This window comes from Pectinophora gossypiella, chromosome 17, assembly GCF_024362695.1.
Source record: "Pectinophora gossypiella chromosome 17, ilPecGoss1.1, whole genome shotgun sequence".
Taxonomy (NCBI): Eukaryota; Metazoa; Arthropoda; class Insecta; order Lepidoptera; family Gelechiidae; genus Pectinophora; species Pectinophora gossypiella.
This window is the reverse complement of record NC_065420.1, coordinates 9,205,864-9,225,210: the sequence shown is the minus strand read 5'-3', so window position 1 is coordinate 9,225,210 and position 19,347 is coordinate 9,205,864. Positions and strand designations below refer to the sequence as shown.

General features: G+C 38.5%; 1 protein-coding gene across 3 annotated transcripts in view; it reads right to left on the bottom strand.

The window, feature by feature from the left end:
- Window positions 1-19,347, bottom strand: part of LOC126374662 (dystroglycan 1) — an 83,896-nt gene that overhangs the window by 52,535 nt on the left and 12,014 nt on the right. For 2 of the 3 annotated variants that reach the window (XM_050021353.1, XM_050021358.1), the window contains exon 2: window positions 14,417-14,446. The exons of the other annotated variant lie outside the window; for it this stretch is intronic. The gene's annotated coding sequence lies outside the window, so the exon portion shown is untranslated. The remainder of the gene's footprint in view (window positions 1-14,416; window positions 14,447-19,347) is intronic. 3 annotated transcript variants of the gene reach the window in all.

Below are 19,347 nucleotides of genomic sequence, written 5' to 3'. Positions count from 1 at the left end.
GCCGGCTAAGCGCAGCACTGCTTCGCGTTAAAGAAAACCTTTTATAGCGCGGATGCAAGAATCTAAAGTTATAAATTCGGTTAAATTAATAGCCTTGATGCATCACCACGAGATGCAGATAGCTGCAGGTCAACGTCTCGTCCAGAAATAGACCAGAAACCCCTGGCCCATGTCTCTCGTCAGCTGCACTTACCGATCCGTTTCAACATCTCGTTAATATGTCAACGAGGTTATCGATAACCATGGCCACCACCGCACAACTGTTTACATTCCGACGTGATTTTCAAAAGAATCTTATTACAGACACTACGCGACAATTAGTCTAAGATTTATTGTAAGCTAAGCTGAGCTTTGAAGGGCAACTCGATAAAACACAGGCACAGTTTTAAAATGGACTGGCCTTAATGGAACCGTTGCAGTAAAAGATATCCGTTGACCATAAATCACTGTATATAGGAAGATAGTGTAGAGCGGTCTGCTGTTAATTACTTGTTAATAATAACGAATTAGAACTATTTACTGCTAATTAATGCAGTCACGCTATTAACAGTTCACTAAGTAGAATCAAAACTTATGTCTGATGTGTTACCGCTCTTTGAGACAGATCCTGAAAACTAGTCATTAGTGTCACCACGACACTTCAGCAAATGAGCCGTAGGGTCATCATCCGTTTCATGTCGACCTATATATAGAACACATAAATAGGTATTAACAATCGCTTCGTCAATCTATTTGCCTTGTCAATCTCGTCGACATTCCTTTTCAGTGCCTTGTGGATGAAACAAAATGAATTCGTATTGTCGCAGGATATAATATAATAATGTTTATATTAGTGGGAAATTTTCCAGAAGACCGAAAAATGTTTGATAACAATTTGTTTGTTTGACTTTGCCAACAAAATGGATTTGTTTTGTAAACGTGAAAAAGATTAAAGGTAAAAAAGTCAATCAGAATAGTAGACAATGTAGTGACGGTTTGGATATATTATGTAAGAACCAAGACATTTTGTCTATGAAGTGAAATATAGGTAGGTACATTTTCAATTACCTAGAAAAATTAAATATATTCAAAGTTCGATTGATGTCTCTACCTATTTGCAGATTAAATGGGTTCAGTGAGGGAATGTCCCAAGGGGGATCGATGAGCTAGGACTATCATGCTGTGATTGGATAGCGACTGTTCAAATCGAGACAATGCTTGAATCAAGCCTCAATCCCTATGCGCAGTGGTGGAGCTCTCTTGTTATTGTCCGATTGCTTTAGTCTCAAGTTTTGAATTTCAAGCGGGGATTCAACAGACACAACTGCAAGATCCCAAGAGGATAGTTTCTGTAAACAAGTTTTAATGACAAAGAGAAAATTAAATGGAAAAGTCTAAGTCGGGTGGGATTTGAACCCATGGACAGGACATAGTCGTTCGCATGGACACACGGAAAACTTGCTTAATTTTATCTTTGTTTCCCTAAGCACGTGGTGGATGTTATAAATATAAAATCTATGAATGACTGTGGTTTTTTTATATTAAGAAGAGATCTTCGCTGTTGTTTGTAAGTAATTATGTAGAAATTTAATGACACATGCATCTAGCATGGGGCCATGACACATACACTTCTCATCAAAAAAATCGAAACACTTCCGTTTTCATTGTTTCTGTCCGAATTTAACACAAAAAAGAATTCATACGATGAAAAAAAATACATAAATGTATAGCTGGCAGTTTGGCCATTACAGTAATAAGCGAAAATTCTAAATTCAAAATTAGAATTTCATTTGTTTATCTTATAAACGAAATGAATCACTGTTTTGAGACAAATGTGTGTTTAGGGTTGGAGTACATTTAGCGTTTAAAAACTAAAAATTGGCGCCTATCCTTAAACTTTTTGTTTTTTATTTCAATACTGTGACTTTGGGACGTCTGAAAAAAGGTTTTTTTTCTAAAACGTATGGATACTTCGCCCACAGAAGCCGCCCAAGTTGTGGCATTGCTGGATTCTGGCCTTAGTCAGCGTGTTGTGGCTGCAAGACTGCATCTAAGCCTGTCATCTGTTCATAGAGTCTATAAACGTTATCGGGAGACTGGTTTGTTCACGCGCCGTTCAGGATCTGGCAGGAATCGGGTCACTTCTGAGCGAGATGATCGATTTATTGTAACAACTTCTTTAAGAAATCGACGCCTTAACGCTTTTCAACTGCAGCAGCGGCTTCGTGTTGTACGAAGGGTGGCTGTAAGTGACTCTACAATTAGAAGAAGGTTGAAGGATCGTGGACTGGTACCGCATAAGCCAGCAAATGGGCCGAAATTAACTGCAGACCATCGAAGAGCGCGCCTTAACTTTGCACGTGAGCACCTAAATTGGTCATACTACAGTGGAGCAAAGTTCTCTTTTCTGATGAGTGTAAAATTATGCTGTATGGTAACGACGGAAGGAACAAGGTCTACAGAAGAGACGGAGAACGCTATGCATAATGCTGCATTGAAGAAAAGGTCAGCTATGGTGGCGGTTCGTGGACGGTTTGGGGAGGAATCAGCGCCGACGGTAAGACAGAGCTTGCTTTCGTGTCTGGGCAACGTCTGCTTGCACTAAACTGTCATCGGTACGTCGAAGAGTGTCTCGAGCCTCATGTGATGCCCTATGCACATTTTATTGGCAACGGCTTCATATTCATGCACGACAATGCTAGGGCTCACACCGCGGGCGTCGTACGAGATTATCTTAACGAAGTCGATATCTCTATTATGGAATGGCCAGCAAGAAGCCCGGACATGAATCCCATTGAACATCTGTGGGATGAATTAAAGAGACGAATTCGAGCAAGAGATCCTGCCCCAGAAACACTTAGCCAGCTGCAAGATGCAATCCAAGAGGAATGGGACAATATACCACAGCATGTGATCGTGACTCTCATCCGATCGATGAAGAACCGTATGGAAGCAGTAATTAGAGCTCGGGGAGGGAATACAAGTTATTAAATAAACGTTTTTTAGCTTTTTTTTTCATTTACGTGTGTTGTTTTATCCATTTCCTTTATACTCCATACGGAATAAAAATGACTCATTTAACAAAATACGAAACCTATGAAAAATTCATTTAAATTTAGAACATTAACATTAAGATTTGATAAGCTCATATTACTCACTATTAAACGACATTTAACAATTATTCCTAAATGTACACATTTTTCTGATAATCCTGACAAAACGTAAACTTGCACGGTGTTTCGATTTTTTTGATGAGAAGTGTATTATTTGGTACCTACATTTCAGCGTTGTATTCGACACCGCAATCGAGATCTCATTACCGTTGCAGTGCACACACGTGGCAATAAATTAGCCTTATCTAGACAGTGTCTATATGGCTTCGATTCATCACTGTCACTGCGCTGAAGCGCAGCTCTGCATTAGCGAAAGTGAATTGATCCGAGAAACAATTATTTTAAAATGAATCACTTGTGAACACATGAGACCCGGAACTTTAAAGTTTGCATAGTTACGCAAACGCCCAACTTGGCGGTCGGTAATTATGCATAGTTTCGTGTAGAACTAGAATATTGAATATTTTGCTTCATCTTGCAAACATCGACAGAAAAGATTCGTTGGAAAATGTTCCATGTAAAACAAGGAACAAAGACCGAATCCTTTTGTCCATTCGACCATGAAAATCTACTGACGCGATAACATTGAAATATTATTTTCGGTATACATTGATGGGAACCCACATGTTGTGAGAGCTTGCACGAAATGTTTCTATATACTACAAATTTTTCCTAGGAGATTTTATGTAAGATTTCTACACTTATGACTTCATATGGAAATAATAATATACCAACTAAATAAGGAGAGTTTAATCCTCGTATATTACGTTTTCTCCATAAATTCCACACTCAAAACGAGCATAAAAGACGTCTAATGAAATTAGATTCGTTTTATGAAAACGGGACATGTTAAGTTCCAAACATTTCGACGCGTGCCTCAGGGCGTGGAGAGATAATAACAAGAACATTGCGGGATTAGGAGCTCGGCAACAATGGCTACGGAACACTGATATCCGATCCACCCGAACTTAGGTAATTGAGTGCTCATCCGAGTGGATCAGCGGGTATTCTCCCCTGCAAAGTGTTGCAATCAATGGTGGTTCTTTGGTATTCTCTAATGTCTTCAAACTTCGGAGCTACTTCGTTAGCCGATAGAACACTTTCTTATACTGAATGGATCTATACCCTTGAGTGTTACGTAACACTTCATGCAAAGTGCAAAGTTTCAGAAACACAGAATTATCGCAAGAGTCTGTCAAAGTTTGGTACCGGTTTAATTTAAAGTAGGTACACAGGTGCACAAAATTAAATTTCGTAAAGCTGCGCATAGAGTTTGCACTTTACGTTTGCACGTTAGCGCTTTATAATGTGAAGTATGTTGTTTATCCTGCATCTTGTATACCTACTTATAAAAGCAAGCTGCATAAATCTCAAGTTATATTTATACGTTTACTTTTTGTTTTTTATTAAAGTCTAACTTTCAGGGTCTACGCAGAAAAGTTTTAAACGTTTGTTAGTTGTGTTGAGGTTGTTTTATTAGTTCAGTGCCAGTATGTGCCGGGTGGCTGGGCGGTTGGTGGCCGGATCGCAACCCGAGACGTCCAGGCTGCGCAAAATAACGGTATTGTGCAAGTTTGAATGTGTTATTATTCTAACTTGCCGGCCTTTTCACATGCATCAAGCTGTGAAGTCGTGTCTACATTAGCGCCGGTGATTGCTTCATTCATTGTGACATTCAATATTAAATAATTCAGCTCTGCAGTTATTATTTGTTATTGCTTCCGGCCATAAAGACGGTTTTGCTTTGATACATGCAATATGTAAAATAGTAACATAAAATTTCACCGCAGCGCACGACCCCGCAGTATTCATAGGTTTGATTAATTCTTTTAGTTCAATTTCCAGAGATGTCGGAACTATGCAAAAGCAATAACTTCCCGGGCGTTACAAAACGAGCATTACGGAGTAGAGTTGTATGTATAAAAGTACTCCAAAAAATTTCATTTCCATCCGTTCGCTTCAAGCAAATTAAATTCTTTCCTTCCGCTGCTTGGAGCGAGTGTTGGAACACAATGTGTGGGAAATCGTCACGTGACTTTAAAGTAAAATGTGTAATTCCGTGTAGGGTGGCGATACGCGGCACGTTCAAGCCGAGCCATTCACAGCCGGTTATTGTATGCAAATGATGGCGGGACATTTTTCAAGCCACACTGACAATGGCAGGCTAGACAGTGAACAGTCGCGGGATTCATTAAGAAATGCAATTGCTGATTATACGTCGTTTGGTGATTTGTTGTCTGTGTTACAGACAGGGTACTTTAGGGCCTAGAAGGGAGATTTACGTAAACGCTTTTCCTGAAAAGCTAAGGAGCTATATCGGCCATAATCTTATTATCAGTTCCAGAATGTTATTCATTTATATGAATAATATTTCACTTTTTCTTTATCTTATCGTGTGGGTGATGAGGTGGTATACCTGTCATTTTATTATCCGCCATCCGGAAAGGGACGGGTAATCGAAAAGAGGAAGCTAATCTAGCGGTTCGAAGGATGAAATCCCTCCCTGCGTGGTGTCGTCCGATGGTGGAAACGTGCAGCTGGAATCAGTTTGTGCAATTCCAGAGCACACTTACCGAAATGCAATCCGAATAGTATGGGTTATGAAGTGGATTACCAACCTCATCAACCCTGGTGTCGGGGTTATTATTGAGCCGCCAAAGGCCCCCTGACATGGCTCATGTAACGACTACATACTTACATCAGTAAGTAGTAACCGGGACCAACAGCTTAACGTGCCTTCAGAAGCACAGATCACCTTACTGTCGGACAACCAGGTGATCAGCCTGTAATGTCTTAACCAAACTAGGGATCACAAAGTGATTTTACTAACAATACCTCAGTGTTATAATTGCCTTTAAACTTCTTCATTCTAGATCAAAATAATTATATAATTATGTATAGAAGGCAAACGAAGTAGGTACGGCGACAAAGACTAATTCTGAATAATTTATTAAATAATATGAAAATAATTGCTTTGCTGAAGATATTTATGACGTAAATATATTTCAAATATTTAAATCCACTTTGTCACTCCATGTCTTAATACGATAATCATGTTATTAAGTCTGTAGGAGCCAAAAACAAAAAAAGTATAAGCTGAATAAGTTATTTTGACCGACTTCAAAAAGAGGTTATCAATTGCATTTGCGCTCGCTTCAGAATTTGGATTCTAACTATATTTCATTTCTTACTTTTTATTTGACATTTAAGTCGGTTTATTGTCGCTTCAATTAGGTATCTTGTTTTTATTGGTGTTTGTAATGTAAGATTAACACAATAATTTGATACCAGTAAAGATTTATTTAAGTAGGTATAAATTATCGTCACATACGACGGGCCTTTAGCGGCTAAATTAATCTTGACACTAAAGCTGGTGATGAACACACGATAGAAGAAGAATATACATGATGCTATTAACCTTGTCTAGCCATGCCTAGTATGATAGACAACATGGAACATTATACTTACATATTTTGATTCCCCTTTCAAATTTTTTTCGACAGCTTTCAATCTCACTGAAATACCGGAGCATGAATTGTACCTACTTAACTTGAATTACCACAGTAATTCCAAAGAGTTTTAAGTAATAAATTACATTATTATAATCAGGATACTTTGTCATTGTCAGGGGTTCGACCGGAGGAGCAAATAGCGCCGATCAAAGTTGGGCGGAGGGAAGAAGACAAAGGAGCGTTGATGAGGCTGTGGGCTTGCAATCAGCGCGACCCAGATACTTCTTAACTTGCAGTCTTTTCTCAGGATTTACACGTTGGGTGATTAGGTGAATCGTAGAGTACTTATCGTTTTATACGGATCTCGCTCGGAATAATTTTCTGAATAGGTAAATTAATAATACATATATATTTTTTTAAATTAAGTAGATTTCAGATAATCGGAAAATGTGTTTATATTTAGGTAAGTTATATTGTTTTTTTTTTTAATTAAGATGGGTTTGCTCTTGACTTCCACGAGGAGAAGAAGAGATCGACGTTGGAACGAGCTTACCTAGAAAATGCCTATTCACCCGTGATTTAAAAGACCCCAGGTTATAAGATACAGGAAACACCAACGCCGGCAGCCCATTCCATTCCTTGGCTGTGCGCATTATGAAAGATGAAGCGAAGCGCTTGGTGCGGATTAGTGGTATGTCAACCAAGTAAGGATGGTAATTGTCCCGGATATATTTTTACATCTTCCATTAAACTATTATAATTTCCCTCAACAACTAAATATAGGAAGAACAGATTCCTTATCCTGATTTGAAATACTAGTTTAAACATCAATTGTTTGCTAAATCTGAAAACTTCAGTAACCAATAACTAACTAGTTAAAACCGTGTTAGTAGATGCATTTGTAGCCCCGAAAACATTTATTTAAGTTTCCAAATAAATAATAAACTTCAATATATTTTTGAAAATAACTGCAGTTTCTTCTAAAATGTAACTATAGCACAAGAGTCATGAGGCCATCGATCGTTCAGCTGACCAGGAAAACGCTAAGTCTCAAATTAGTTCGCGAGTTAGCTTCAGTTTATAACAGTCCATCAATTGAAAAGTTGGTCGGAGAGTCTGACTCAAATTGGTCGCTGACCGCTTTAGGTTGAACTTTACTGTCTTGTTTTTGTCTGGTCATTCAAGACTAGTTGGGTGGAAAATATCAGAAAATGTGTGCTGATAAATGATGCTAGCGTGACTAATTGTTCCCATAAGTACACATTGTTTAGTAGTGCTAGGTTAGTGGATTTGGGGTTTAGTTGGTGGATTTCTTGTCGTGTTGCGTGATCAAAGCAGCTGATTGGTTCTCTTATATCTTTCACCTGTAACTCATGTGAGAGAGTTTGGCATATTTTAACAATAGGAGCGGATCTTACATTGATGCCTATTCTTACGGACATAACCCTATTTTAGTTTAACAGCTTTAGACTAATGTTGTCCTTCACTTGCATTAAGTACAAGAAAGAGACCTAGTTATAGTCCTGTCAAAGTAAGACAAAATTAAGGTGGTGGTTATCCAAATCGGCAGCATTATCTATGGTTATAGAACCCGTAAACTGTTGCAATGGTATTTATTACCTCAGGCGAGTACCTGTGAAAACATCTTTCATTATATCTAACATCTAACTTAACATTCGTGTAGGCGAAGCATAATTAAATGTCTTGCTACTCCTACCTCTTACCGTTAGATTCCCTAAAGCCCAGCATAGCCATTAAAGAGTAGAGCATTAGTAACTCTGTGCCAGATCAAGACAGCTAACAATTAAAACTTTGCGGGTATGTAAATTAGTGTAGTGTAACAATGATTAGTATAATTACCATTATCTGTGGACGTTCGGAACTTACGTATTACGTCTGAGATGAGCGGAGAGCAGTCATTAGTCACATCTAAGTGGGGTAATACTGAAACATCGCGCCCGCATCGCGGCGGTATAATTAGTTCGACCGTTAGCTTTGTATTCGGTCGGTTAGTAGTTGGATTGGATACTTATATTACAACGCTCACATTCTCTTGTTCACAAATTCTGCTTAATTGTATAATAGGATCAGATTCTAATCGCTTGAAATTCTTGCATGTTTTAGATGTCGCAATAAAGTAGAGCAACATAACCAATAACCATAACGATAGTCTATGTCTTTGCTATGCCCCACCAGCATATCTACACTGAATCGCCAAGCCGCTCTACGGGTCGGGGGTAAATTTATTTGTTTCTCCAGATACCTACGCATTCAAAGCAATATATTATGTTTATGATCTATACATAAATCCGGAAACGAATTCAAAGTTATAAGTCCACCGGGATTCCCTAGATTCTAGCGTCTCCCTGGCGGCAGACGACCTATCTCTGAACCACTCGTACTCTTCAGACCTATTTAGCTAAAAGTTGAATGTAAAAATGCCATAATTCCATTCAAGCAACAGGACCAAATACGCTTAATCCATTCACAAATCGCGGATTAAACTTGGCCTCTACCTTGGTTTGCGTACTACTCGATGTGAACGACCTCTGATCAAATTGATTACCCGATGATGTTATGATTAACTCACGCGCAGTCGATGGCCAATGCTCTGCAATTGCTTTAATTACCACTCGCCGACGCATTCTACTACCCATTAGTAGCCAACGTTTGCAGGATTAGAAAACCGACGACAATTACTTGATGTTTGTTGTCGGTTTGATGAAAAGGCAGGGAGACGTCGATTGTAATAAGGAATAATAAACCACGGACGTCTTTAAGAATTATAAGAATATTTCAAAAATTAACGAGCGTGTATAAAGTAATAAAAATAAATAATGGAAAAACCAGTCTATAGATACTATAAATAGGTACCTAAGTACTTTTTTTAATGACACCGAAACAATGCTTTTTTGCAACAAATTGTAGTTACAATGTTACTAATAATCTATCGGTTAAAGACTTCTCGATTTCACGATAATCGCTACTGAATTAGACATTATATGTTTATTAACAGAACCCTCTATGATTAAAAAAGCCGCGTGCGTGTTTTGATTACGATTATCGCGTGTGTGTAGGCATCAGTTCTGATCGATCACATTTCACGAGATGTCAAAGCTAGTGCGTCGCATTCATTCGCGCCGTGTACCGTAGCGTGCGCATGAGTGCGCAAACCCGCATTAGCGCATCAAAGCCGCTCGAAATAAACTCTGAGTCAGTCAGTAGCCAACCCGCAGGAGCCGTTGTGTGCCGTTTTACTCTGTTTATAAATGAAACGCAATGTGCACCTAAATTTGACGCTTAGTCACTCACAACTTAAGCAAATTAATTGCTCATCCAATAACCAGAAGCTGCTTTTTATTCGACGCGTGATCTGAGTCAGGAACACAATACCAAGTAGTTATAGCATCGTTTGTATGTAATCGTTAGTCTACAGAGATAGTGAAGTAGCACTAGATTGTCCTTATTTGGTCCTCAAGCGGCCGCTGACGCCGCCGACACCTAAAATGGAAGCAAGAGCACGCTCTTAACGAGCAAGCGGCGAGCTATAAGGACTCAACCATTTACTGGATAAAAACACACCACTCCCATACTACCATCTTACTCTCTCCTGTTTCAAAAGAAAGGGAACGCATCACTCGATGCGTTTATTAGTCCAGATCGGTGTACTAGCAGTCGAGATAAGTGAAGTTTACGATTAGGTTAGTTAAATTTGAATAGTCGGTTTTATCTAGTGATCAAAGTAATACCCGTGGAGTGTCGTTAAATTGATTTTTACGTGAGAGTTTCGAGTGGTGGTATGTGAAGTTACTGCCGCGGGCTGAAATATTGTTACACGTAAAATAAACTTTATAGGCTTTCGATGTCGAGGAAAATTAATGTTGGATAGCTGGATACATACTTCGAGTTGTATTGTTTTTAAATACGTTCATTGCGTTAAGTGGTAGGATTGCTTAGTTAGAAGGAAAGGTTTTTTGTTTGTTAATGAAGACGGCAGGCCATATTTTAATGGTAATATGTGCAGTCGTTGGTTTATCAGACTTGTTTATAGCGAAGTGGCACGCACTGCCCTTATCTGGCTGGCGAGTGGGGTCGCAGCTCACCCGTCGGCCTGCGTATCAATGTCAAGTCTCCAGAGTCCTTCGTGCTCGAACACCTTATCTTGTTTTGATTCTATAAGCAACTACACTGTCTATAAGCGCTACAATGTTTATCTACAAAAGCAAACGTTCTCTTCAAAGCTGAAAGTTTTTAAAAGAAAATTTGTGTTCTAGATTTTCCGAAGTTTCGGTCCGATAAGAATGTAAGATGTCTTTGGAAACATTTTTATGAGAAATATTTTTTGCGTACTTCGTCAAAGAGTTGCCATGTCTATTCAAAATTGTTGCCGATTCGGCAACCATCTTGATTTGACAGGACTAAAATTAGCTCTATCTCTTTCTTGCACTTATTTTGTGTGAAGGACGGCACGAATTTAAGAGCTGTCAAACGTTAAGTTTGTGTCCGTCTGTACCATTGTCTATTTTTATCCTTTGATATTGAACTTTATGAATAAATTAGAAGCTTTTTGAATATGTTTTATCTAAGTATCCGATTACTAATAATATTTGATTCAAGTATTACTTATGCTGTGATGTCGGTTGCTTTCCGGTGGCGAGCGAGACGTTGATCGATTGACATTATTGGACCGAGCTTGCAGACAGGCGCGTGCGCTTCCGGCGCCGACATGGCAGCGGCTGTTGTTTGCAGAGGCTGGATACCGCGAAATATTATCCTTACTATCTTAACTACCCAGTTGTATTTTTTATTTTTGTGTTTTATCCTCACCAGTCACTGTCGTACTTAGATACAATGCTCCATACCCTATGTATGTATCTATGCCCAGTAGTGGGACGTAGGTTTATCTAAGCATTTGCATCTAAATAAACGAAATGTATGATAAAGAAACACGATTTACTTTCACTTTTGTGTTTACGTAATTCATACAAGTTTATTCATAAGGGATTTATTAAAAAAACATTTACCTTAAAAGTAAAAAGCGGAACACAGATGTAGGTTTGTACCTAAGTACATTAAACGCTGTGTAATGTATATGGAAATGTCATTAGGAAATGAATATGCATATTAAGTAAAATGTTCTCAAGATGTCGATATTGTCGATTCATAATAAAAAAGGTTCTGTTCACTTAATCAACAATTTAATTAATCAACATTGCTCCTATGTTAAATCGACAGACAATTTTCTGTTCTAATGATTCAAAATTGTAATTTTCTCGGTTTTCTTTTTGTCAAAGACGGGGGCAATTTGGTTAAGTTCCTCTTCTGACTTGTTAAGCAGGGAAATTCCAAAAATTGAGGCATCAAGGAAATTCTCTTTTCACCGTCCATTAGATACGGGCGAACCCGCGGCGGGGGCGCGTGGCGTGGAGGGCAAAGGCAAAAGGCAACTTCGCATCAGTTCACAACTGCCAGGTAAATTGTACTTTAAATCACGTAAGCTCTGTTAAAGAGTTGTTCCAATGTTTTCCAACAAAATTATAGGTATCGAGTTCCCAGTTTCGGATTAAAACTTGTTAAAGTATTACGTGGCTCGAGCGGAAGAAATCCCTTGTTTTTGCTGTAGTGGTTTTGTAAATTATTCTGTATGACATGATCTCCGGTTTTACGTATTCAGGACGACGGGTTCAATATCCGCTAAGTAATAGTACACGTCCGACTGCAACTTACAGGATCAACGCAAAACGTTCGAGCGAGTCTGTGCCGTCGCATTGGCTTAGCGGGATTTAGGCATTATATCCTCACCGGTTACTTTAAGCAGACTAGACTACACATCACTCATCACTATCAGCCCATTAACGTTCCCACTGCTGGGGCACGGGCCTTCCCTATGGATGGATAGGGAGATCGGGCCTTAAACCACCACGCGGGCCCAATGCGGATTTGTGGTTATTAACGACTGCTAATGCAGCCGGGACCAACGGCTTAACGTGCCTTCCGAAGCACGGAGGAGCTCGAGATGAAAACATTTTTTTTGTGGTCACCCATCCTATGACCGGCCTTTGCGAAAGTTGCTTAACTTCAACAATCGCAGACCGAGCGCGTTTACCGCTGCGCCACCGAGCTCCTCAGACGCCCAATATTTAAAAAAATATGGATAATCACTTTAACAGAGCTGTGATTAAAACGGAGATGTGGAGCAGAGACATTAAATTACTACTCCCGTCTCAAGAATCTTATCCTGTTAGCGATATGCGAGCAGAAGGCATCGTAGCGTTTAATTTCACTGTACAAAGGCAATTTTATTAAGTTATGTAACACGTTAATAGAGACGAGTGTCGAGAACGTAGACGTAAACGCGCTGGATGCCGTCTGAATATCATTTTCACTTGTCAAGAAATATGTGGGATTCCTGGAAATACTCCGCCAAGAACGCTTCTGAAAAATTATTCGCCTAAAGTTGTACAAACGTCTCCAACGTGAGAATGTTTACAATAAAGTACTTTCTTTCAGGCTCATCAATCTAGCTTGATGTAGGTATAAATAAACAAAGTATCTAGATGTAGGTAACTATGTAAAATATTTACGCTTTAATGAATTAGGTTGCCGTAGCACGACCTGTATTTGATATAAATTCTCCGTGAGCCCCGGTCCCCGGAATATTCGCCTGCGAAGACACGGGAGCATCGCCAACATGCCAGGCCCCGGTAAACAATGTTCACGTTAATAGACTTTCTAAACAGGATAAATACTGACAACATAAACAAATATTATGCGGAAAGGAATATTAATTAAAAGAATTTAAAACCTTTTGCCTCGCAATTAACCTTATCGCAATTCCTTTGGCCCACGTAGGTTAGGTTAGATACACCGTAATTGGTATCGAAAGCTAAAGAAAATATCTCCACGGGGTAGGAAAATACTATTTCTCAAGGAAGCTCTTCAATTGCATTTCTCATTACATTGTGAATGCTCCTAAAATTCTATCTACCCACGTTTAAAGCTCCGCTAAGTATAATGAATTCCCAAGACGGTTACGTCTGAACTATTCCCCATGAGTCGGAATGTTTGTACGTATTACTTTGGTGAAAGCCTAATATGGGGCGCTTTCCGGAGACGAAGCTCGCTCGCCCGGGGCGCTATCGAAGTAGCGCCCTGGGGCCTATAAACTCAGCGGGGGCCTCAATCAGCTCCATGGTCTTCTATCCACACATTCGAACCCCCTAACCGACGAAAGTGAATATCACAGGTTTCTAGAACTATTTTCTATACAATCCAAGAACGTTCTGCTTATTAGCACAGTGATACTTATTCGGCTTCTCAAACCTACTGTGTAGCGCTACATCATGTTATATTGATTAAGATCCGCGGCCCTTGGTCACCTAGCTACGTTCCTGGTTAGAGAAGGAGGTGTGAATTATTAACGAGTGTCTTGAGACCAAGATCCTATTGATACATAATTAAATGCCACTGCTCTACGTAGATTTTGGAGGTTAAAAGCAACCGGGAGGCGTCGAAATCAACAGACAAATATACACTGTTTGGGTTCCGTTTAGTTTGATATCTATATGTAATCAATCAGTAACGGATTTTATTTTCCTTTTTTCCTGGATATAATTTATCCTCAATAATAATGGGATCTTCCTTATTTTTCTTGTTATAATAAATAAGTAGTTATTTGTTGAGGTACTGTTTATTATATATGTCTCAGCTCGTCACAGATAGTATTGATCGTGTTCCTAAATGTGCGTTTATTGACAGATTTTATTATCAGCGCGACATTTTTCGTCAAACAAAGATACTCATTAGTAACGTGTTAAAAAAGAAAAAAGATCTGTTTCTTGAAAATTAGTTGTCTAATTTAAATATTCTTACCTCTTAGTAAAAAAATTGTAGATAATTGACCTGTAACAATAGAAAAACATTTTTTTATAAGCAACCATCGATTAGTCGAAGCAATGACACAGACGATGTCACATCGCAATGTCACAACAACTTTACCTATATTGTATGTTAATTGTATAGTAATCGAATGATCTCAAAACAAAACTTACGGCACAAACGACCATTGTTTTCAAATATAAGTATACTAGTTATGTAGATTATAAGGATAGGAAATACAAACTGTTATCTCTGTGAACATGACAAATACACACACATGAAAGTAAGAAGCATGATCCACTAAGGTAATCCCTTAGGTGTGTTACATGAAATCCTAAAATCCCAGTTACATAAACTCTGCAACACGTAAGATCACACACAGTGATAAGACCTCCGACAAGACAAACTGCCTACACACGGAATAACTCTGGATCGAGACACAAAATGTAAGTGTAATAACAATTCTCTCAGTATCGTGTCGTGGTTTAAATTATTATCGGACTAGAATCGGAAACCGCATAATTAAATTAATATTTCACACGCTAATAGTCATTTGGTAATTGATAATTAATTTCATTCATATCGTGGTTAATACAGCGCCGCGAAATAATTCGAATTTCCCAACTGGTTTCCGGGCCGGCGAATTCGGACAGTTTTAATCAAACGCCTGGGAATTTCATTAATGCTGCGGTAAGTTATCGGCAACATTTGTTTAGCAGTAAACGGTAACTGGTAACATCTAGCAAGATTGATGAGCAAACAAATCTTGAAGGTAAAATAAATGCCTGTTCACCAATATTGAAGTAAATAAATTTACATGACAGAAAATGTACTACCTACTTCATTATTTAGTATGTTATACTTCTTCATCCTTTGGTTTTCATAGTCTTTGGAGTTTGCCTTGCCATTATTACATTGTATTATTTGGAGTATGTTATTATATACCATTATGGATATAAACGCGGAATCATTAAAGTCGAAAGGGAAACATTATTAGGTATGTAAAAATAGGCGAAATGTTTCCTTTATTTTAGTAAAAGGAAAAATATGAAAAATGTCGCAACAGGATGCAAGTTTTTTCTTGGAAAAGTAATTCGTCGTAATCATTTTAGTGACGAGCGGGCGGCATAACTCAAAGAGCAGGGAATGTTAACCCTATAGCTACCCAGTATAGCGTTAACCCATTATGATACAGGGAAGACCTTCGGCATTCACGTTTGACCCACGCACGCTCATCGACCGGCCAATAAAAGTTATATTGGATCGACACCGAGAATAGAATCATGACAAAGTAGGTTAGTACTATAGCGCGAAAATAAAAGCCGTATCTAACAACCATGAACACAGCTTTAGGGCATTAGTTTAATTGCGATAACTGAAGTAGTGAACAAATAAACACCACTGGAGATTTAAGACGGATTCAAAAGAAACAAACACAAAGAGCTTTCAAAAATGTTTTCCTTTTCCTCATATCAGGCGAGTGCTCGAGGTGCGAAGTTAAAAGTGCTCGCTGAGGAGTTATGATTATAAATGATGCAGAGGGTCGAGAGAACACATTTTAGTACGTCCCGGGATGAAAATGGAAGAGTTCACGAGGGTAGATCCACCCCGAATAATCTTACATATTACGCAATGTTCAGCTGAATATTTGATCGAGTATTCGTGAGCTGAATAACTGCCACTTGGCAACGTTTATTACCTATTCTCCAATATCTCTACTTAATGGTAGGGCCTTCGAACGTAGAGTAGCATTAACACAGTTTAAAGTTGAATATGATCATTGAAGTTAGAGATAAGCTTTGAACGGGTGGGGCCGGCTTTGATCTCCATCGGGATAAGAGGCCGGCGCTCATAATTGCGTCCCTCATTAAGCGGGTGTCCCGGTTTGCGAAATTAGATATTTCTTATGGCAAATTCCAACGTGGATGTGACTTGACCAGAAACGAGTCGAGACATCTTTCATTTAACCCTTTTTGGTGTCCTCATACTTTCATTTCCAATCAATCCGCGCAACATTTATTCGAGTAAAACCGGATTAATGTCGTCACTTAACTGTTTAGTAAGTGATAAAAAGCCGCCTAATTGCTTTTGAATAAATCCTGATCCTAATCCGTGTGACACTTCAGTAATTAATCGACTAAAGTACATAAAGAAACAAATGAAGTTAAGCTTGACACGCTATGTTATACGATCCGTTTGAAGGACTCTCCACGAGTCTTCAATGTTGAATTCTGTGCGTTCTTTAGAAGCCCGATATTTTCGGTTAGGTTTCTTTTCATTAGACAAGCTCGTTACACTGACTGACTGTTTTTATAATATGATCGACACATCCTGTCACATGTTTCTAATGATAGATGGTCTCGAAACTAGGTCTTTGCCTTTGTTTGGTTTCGTCGAAGCGTTGATGAGATTGCTATCTATATCTTTGCAGCTATCTAGTGTATGTAGGGCAGAGCGCGGCGTTGTTTGCGCACGCGACGGCGAAATTAACTTTATGAATCTCCACCGCGGCAACGATAAGGATCTTGACATAATAAGTGTAGGGGAGCCGCCCATGGTGTTTGGCTTCAGTAAGTTACGTGTTAGCAACAAATGCTCGAATTAGTTTCAGCCCCGCTTTACATTGCGTGATAACTTAAGTCACTGTTGGATTATAACTGGCATCCGTTTAATCCTTGCTCTTCGCTCAGTTATTTAGTTGATAACCGTAGATTAAGAAGTTCAGAATTTGTAGATTGATAAAAGTTACTAGCTTTCCAAAACTTTGTTATTTTAGACATAAGAAAACTCGTGGATTGACACAAAAGTAAGTAAGTACAGTAATTAATTTAGTAGCATTTATCAATATTCTATGTCTCATATATGTTTAATTAAAAACCGTATAGAATACCGTTTGCGCTGCAAAAAAAACCTGAATCAGAATGAACGCGCGTTCTATTGTAATATGTAATCCGTGTTGAGCTCCGTCACGTATCACGTAAGGTGAGGTTCGCATGTCGACTAATCAAAAAAGTTTCCTTCGAGTGTTCTATTCGCAGCGATTTCAGCTTCTATCGGCATCCATATACCGTGGGCGTGAACTAATATAATACGTCAAATCGTCTTGTAGTTTGAAGCCAGTTACTTAATTTAGTACCTAACATAAGTTCACAATTATATCCCAACTGAGTCAAAGGTACATCCATCGCAAGATGAACTAAGTACCCACACCACACCGTGCTTTCTATTAGACCAACGTGATAGGTGGTGGTAAAGTAGGTAAGTGGGTAGTTTCTGTAGTGCCTATAGGTAAAAATCCTCCACATGTATGAAATTTCAGAGACTTTACTTTTTAAGATGGAGTCAACAGACTAGTAGTACCTATGTGAATGAGAAGTAAAACAACCTTTTCGAAACTATATACCTAAAACTGATGATTGTACTAATTCTATTTCTCTTTTGTTTTGTATTTTGTTTTTTCCTGTTTGTGCAATAAAGTATTTGTTATGTTATGTTACGTTATGATAATGACGATCTTTAAGAACCAAAAACAAGTAAGAAATCTTTATGCATCACAGGTCCTCGTACAACCAGCAGTATTTTATTTCCACAAAAGGCAAAAGGCGTCTCTGAGCTTAAATTGGTTGCGTGCGCTCTTAAACATTGGCCATATGGCACTATAGTTAAGAGCAATTTAAATTCTGAACATACATTCTTTGATATGAATTCGTTTTATAGGTACCTACTTGGACTGAACATCAATCAAGGAGTGACAAGTCAATGGACACTAATAAAACTGTTAATATGGTGGTAAACTTATGGTAGCGCCAATCACCCACTGACTCACGAACAGTGCGTGTGGCCTCAAATGTTTGTTAAGAGCTTTAAAACTACACAATCGCGTAAAAGCCACAGCTGTATCCTTTACAAATATTTTCCGACCATATATCATTACAAATACGCAAAACGGGTTGAATATATTACGTTGAAAAATATTATCGGCTTCACCCGAAAATAAAACTAACCTATATTCAAGAGCGATTCTTCAAAAGTCTGACATTACGTTTATTACACTTGGCTTAGATACATTGGGAACAGATGGCTGCCATATTATTGTATTAGCCGAATGTTTTATTTGTGAGAAAAAAATAAATAAAATAAAAACTGAGCGCTTCTGGTGATGAATGAATGATCTAATTTTATCTACTAATTAAAAAGTCAAGTTGAAATCGCCTCTACGCTATTTCTTTAGCTTCGAATACTTGTACCTATACGATACTAAATAAACGGTTTCTGTTTGTGTTGAACAATCTCTGACAGTAACAATAAGTTGGTGACGGACTAAAAGAGGTACCAAGTGTCAAACACACATGAGTGAAGTTAATTAAGAAAAGGAAATAAGTAACGACAGTGACAAATCAAGAGTTAAGCCAGACAACCCATTTATATTATTAAAACCTTTATACACATGAAAGATAAAACACTAAGAAATAAGAAACGAATTGTCGAAAATGTAGTGTTATCTGAATTATTAGGTAAGTTTACATGATTTAACAGACCTAACAGAGCGGAGAAATATCAAAGAGAATAAAAACAAATTGAAGGAGAGAATGCTGCCTCGGTCGCGGTACTAAAATTCTCGTCATGAAACTTAAATGATGAGAGCGATTCAAGTCTAGTCACTGTATGTAATGAAATTAATTGTTTGCGCACATATTTGGGACGGAATTGGCGCCTGCTTTATTTGCATGCTGAATTTATAAAGCCTTCCACCTCGGGTTCCATACGAAATGATTTCGAATGACAGACGCATACGTTGTCGGAGCTTACGACTAAAAATGCAAGAATTAATTTGCTCATTGTATTGCGAGTGGCTGTTCTGACAGGATACAAGCGCCTGGTGACGAATAATTCTCGAATGCTGATTTCCGAAGCGATTTAATATT